This window comes from Grammomys surdaster, unplaced genomic scaffold (assembly GCF_004785775.1).
Source record: "Grammomys surdaster isolate TR1022 unplaced genomic scaffold, NIH_TR_1.0 125919, whole genome shotgun sequence".
Lineage (NCBI taxonomy): Eukaryota > Metazoa > Chordata > Mammalia > Rodentia > Muridae > Grammomys > Grammomys surdaster.
Window position 1 is genome coordinate 139,951 of NW_021620743.1, and position 5,740 is coordinate 145,690.

Here is a 5,740-nt window from a genome sequence, read left to right on the forward strand (position 1 = left end):
CTGGGCGTTGGAGTCCCAGGACATGACTTTTCTGAGAGTTATTTTCAAGTAATGTCTCGTAAGTATCCATCAGAAGTACATCACATCTGAATTCCCAAGGTATTGTATAGACCTTACATTTCAGAAAATAGGAATAGTAATGCCATCAAATATGAATATTAGTTGTGAACTACAAATAGTAATTTGGGGTTGTTTTTAATATAAACATTAATATGACATCTTCACCGTTACAATGCTCTTATCATTTATAACTTTTGTCCTTTCATTATTCCATCACATTTTATGCTCTAGGAACACCGGTGCTTGTAGGGCCCCTAGTAGCTGCATTTCCCACTTCTGATTTAGGCTCTGCTTTTTAGTACATTTTCCTAGCTTTTACCCCCTCTGTCATCTTTCAAATCAGGATTCACCTTATTCAAGGAGTCACCTACCTAGGTAGGCTTCACCCTACCTCTGCACGCCTTGGGTTACCTTCTCCTCCACAGCAACATGGTCCTTCTCTCTGTCTTTCTGTAGTTGATTATGATTCATGACCTCACTTCAGGCGGGCATTAAACAATTCAGATTTCTTCTTTGGTGCAACACTCTGTCATGTCTAACTGTATGTAGTTTTGATGAATGAATAAATAAGATTCCTTTACAAAAAAAATAAAAAGAAAAAAGAAAAACCTAAGAATCTATAGATCATTTTATAAAATGATCTTCATAATTTTTCACTCTACATAACTTGTATATTGTCAAACTACAATGCCTTCAATATAATATGTAGTTATTTCTTCTGTGATAGAAATCATTTCTTTAATACCAAAAAATCAAAATAAGATCATGAAGAACTAGACAAATGCAAATGTATGTGCTTAAAATCATTATCCTGTCAATGGAAGAGTGGATTTACCTGTGGGGCAAATTTCTTAACTTTGTGAGAAAAAAAAAGGAAAATATAGTTCAAAACAAAGTAGACTCAAGCCAGGCAGTGGTGGCCCACGCCTTTAATCCCAGCACTTGGGAGGTAGAGGCAGGAGGATTTCTGAGTTCAAGGCCAGCCTGGTCTACAGAGTGAGTTCCAGGACAGCCAGAACTACACAGAGAAACACTGTCTCGAAAAACCAAAAAAAAAAAAAAAAAGAAGAAGAAGAAGAAGTAGACTCAAAACAGGTGTTTTCTGAAGCCTACATAAAAATAACAAAATACATGAAGCCAAGAATGATTGAAAGACACCTCCAATGACAACACATATAGGCCATTCATATAATAGAAAAATTGTTATACTGTTTAATTTTATTCATCATTTTCACATGCATGTTAAGTATGTCTGAAAGTAAAGGTGCACATGTGGAGATCAAATGACAACGAAGAAAGCACTAATATGTTCTCCTAATAAAGATGCTACAAGATAATTGAAGACTACAGAACATGTGTCGTTGTTTGTTTTTACATAAGATTGATTGTAAAGCATTCATAATACAATGAACTGGGTTTTTTTAAAAATATGTAAGCAAACTATTTCAGTTGAATACAATAGTAAGGAATGTGATCATTATGTAAAATAAGGTGGAACTTCATTTGAAATTACAAAGACAGAATTAGAATCTCCACTTTGGGGTTGGAGAGATGGTTCAGAGGTCAAGAGCAGAGTTTGCTCTTCCTGAGGTCCTGAGCTCAATTCCCAGCAACCACATGGTGGCTCGTAACCATCTATTATGAGATCTAGTGCCCTCTTCTGGACTGCAGGTGTGCATGCCAGTAGAATGCTGTATACATAACAAATAAATCTTCAAAACATATTCACTTTTACTTCAAATGATGCAGAAATTGTATACAATTGAAAAAAAATTAAATAGATCTTTTGTATCTGTATAGCAACTCTATGAACTATTTACTCTAGTTTTAATAATCTGTAGACAGAAAAGTAGCATCCATAGAGAACAAAATGAGTTAATGATAACATTTTTGTCAATAGTTCCTCTCTGAGCAGGGTGGTGGTGGTGCACACCTTTAATCCCTGCACTTAGGAGGCAGAGGTGGATGGAACTTGGAGTTGGAGGCCAATGTTGTCTACAGAGTGAGTTTGAAAGACAATCAAGGCTACACAGAGATTTCCTGGCTCTAAAACAAAACAAACAAAAACATAAATGAATAAAAGAAGTTTCTCTCTATTCCTTGCTTCAGAATATATATCAAGTGTAAATAGTGTGGGAAAATTATATTTAACATTTTACCTATAATCACTTTTTAACACCAAAATTTTCTTGTAACATTTTTATCTCTGAATTTCTCAAGGTGTGTACTAAAAGATTCAACATGGGTATGAGAGCTGTAAAACCTTCACATACAGATTTATCATTGTGAAAGATGGAAACAGGTATAATTCCACCTTATACCAATCAAAATGGATAAGGTTAAAACCTCAGGTGACAACACATGTTGGCAAGGATGTGGAGAAAGAGAAACACTCCTCCATTGCTGGTGGGATTGCAAACTGATACAACCACTCTGAGTATCAACCTGGATACTCAGAGTATCCAGTTTTCCTCAGAAAATTGGAAATATATCTACATGAAGAACCAGCAATGCCACTCTTGGGAATATACCCAAATGATGCCCCACCATGCCACAGGGGCATGTGTTTTACTATGTTTATAGTAGCAATGCTTGTGATATCCAGAAGCTGGAAACAACCCAGATATCCCATGACAGAAGAATGGATACAGAAAATGTGGTTCATTTACACAATTGAATACTACTCAGTTACTAAGAATGAGGAGATCTTGACTTTTACAGGCAAATGGATGGAGCTAGAAAATATTATCCTAAGTGAGGTAATTCAGACCCAAAGGGACATGCAATGTATGTACTCAATAATAAGTGGATATTAGACACACACACACACAAAGTACAGAATATCCAATATACAGTCCACAGAACTCAAAAAGGTCAACAAGCTGAAGGGCCCAAGTAAGAATGCCTCATTCCCACTTGAAAGGGAGAAGAAAACAATCACAAGCAGGGAGAAAGGGAGGGACCTAGGAGAGAAAGGTGATGGGGGGACAGAGAGGGAAACATAATCTGGTGGGGGAAAAGACCTTAAACCTGAGGGCTAGCAGAAAGAATGGAAACAGGCAACCTCACCTCGGAAAGTAGGAGATTGTGGGGACCCTCCAGAATGTACCAGAGACCTGAGAGGTAAGAGATTATCAGGACTCAAAGGAAGGGACCTTAGATAAAATGTTCTACACTGGGGATAGAGAACTTGCAGAGACCACTTGCAGCAGAAAGACAAGACATCAAGTGACAGATGGGGTTGTCATCTCACAGTCAAAACTTTGACCCATAAATGTTCCTGTTTGAAAGAACTGCAGGGATGGAAATGGAGAGGAGCCTGAGGAAAAGAAGGCTCAACAACAGGCCCAAACTGGGATCCAGCTCAAGGGAAGGACACAAGGCCTGACACTATAACTGAGGCTATGGAGTGCTCACAAAAAGGACCTATCATGACTTCTCTCCGAAAGACCCAACAAGAAGTTGAAAGAGTCAGACCCAACCAATGAACAGAAGCTGATGAACCCTGTGGTTGAATTAGGGGAAAGCTAGAAGAAGCTGAGGAGGAGGGCAACTGTGTAGGAGGACCAACAGTATCAACCTGGACCTCTCAGATCTCTCAGACACTTAACCACCAACCAGGCAGCATACACCAGTTGATATGAGGCCCCCAACACATACACAGCAGAGGACTTCCAGGTCTGTGTTTATTCAGAGAAGATGCACCTAACCCTCAAGAGACTGGAGTCCCCAGGGAGTTTAGAGGTCTGGTGGGGTAGGGACTGAGGGTGGCGACACCTTTATGGAGACAGGGAGTGGGGAGGAGGTATGGGACATGGAACAGCTGGAGGGTGGACTGGGAGGGGAATAAAATCTGGAGTTAAAAATAAATAAATAAATAAATAAATAAATAAATAAATAAATAAGAAAAACCTCTAGCAGTAGTAACTGGGATGAACAATTCAACAATTGTAATGACCAAGAAAAAAAAAAAAAAAAAAAAAAAAAGAAACCTCTATATTTCAAATCTAGTATGTACAGTGGCAGATGATAAGGGAGGCATCCATTCTGGAAAGAAGAAACCGAGAGATAAAACATGGACCAAATACATTGTACTCCCAACCTATCTCACCTATGTTGCCATCAGCAACTTAATAAACGTCCAGGTTTGTCTCTTTTGTTACTTTTATCATGGGAAAATCCAAAACATCTAATTCTCAGTGTTATGTTGTTTGTTTTTAAATTAAATCTTAGGTACTTAGTTAGTTAGGTACTTAGTTAGGTACTTTGGCAAAATCATGAATATTGAGTCAGAATAAACTATAAGGACTTGTATTAATTTGATTGAAAATATATACCTCGCCCTTCCACCCCTGCCTGGTCCTTTGGGCTGGAGCAGACACAGAGTCGGTCTGCTCCTGTCCTGTGGAGAAACTGAATCCTGAGTAAAAGGATGGAAAATAATTTTCCAAGCCAATGGTCCCAAGAAACAAGCTGGAGTAGCCATTCTAATATCAAATAAAATCAACTTTCATCCAAAATTCATCAAAAAAGATAAGGAAGGACACTTCATACTCATCAAAGGAAAAATCTACCAAGGTGAACTCTCAATCCTGAACAACTATGCTCCAAATGCAAGGGCAACTACATACATAAAAGAAACTTTACTAAAGCTCAAAGCACACATTACACCTCACACAATCATAGTGGGGGATTTCAACACCCCACTCTCAGCAATGGACAGATCATGGAAACAGAAACTAAACTGAGACACTTTGACATTAACAGAAGTTATGAACCAAATGGACTTAACAGACATCTATAGAACATTTCATCCTAAAACAAAAGAATATACCTTTTTCTCAGCACCTCATGGTACCTTCTCCAAAATAGACCATATAATTGGTCACAAAACAACCCTCTACAGATACAAAAAGATTGAAATAATCCCTTGCATCTTATCAGATCACCACTGACTAAGACTGGTCTTTAATAATGACAAAACCAATGGAAAACCCATGTGTACATGGAAACTGAACAACTCTCTACTCAATGATGACTTGGTCAAGGAAGAAATAAAGAAAGAAATTAAAGACTTTTTAGAATTCAATGAAAATCAGGACATATCATACCAAAACTTGTGGGACTCTATGAAGGCAGTGCTAAGAGGAAAACTCATAGCTCTAAGTGCCTACAAAAAGAAACTGGAAAGAGCACACACTAACAGCTTGACTGCACAACTAAAAGCTCTAGAACAAAAAGAAGCAAATACACCCAGGAGGAGTAGAAGGCAGGAAATAATCAAACTCAGGGCTGAAATCAACCAAATAGAAACAGAAAGAACAATACAAAATATCAATAAAACCAGGAGCTGGTTCTTTGAGAAAATCAACAAGATAGATAAACCGTTAGCCAGATTAACCAAAGGGCACAGAGACAGTATCCAAATTAATAAAATCAGAACTGAAAAGGGAGACATAACAACAGAAACTGAAGAAATTCAAAAAATCATCAGATCCTACTACAAAGGCCTATACTCAACAAAACTGGAAAAACTGGATGAAATGGACAATTTCCTAGACAGATACCAGGTACCAAAGTTAAACCAGGAGCAGATAAACCATCTAAATAGTCCCATCACCCCTCAGGAAATAGCAGCAGTCATTAAAAGCCTCCCAACTAAAAAAAGCCCAGGACCAGG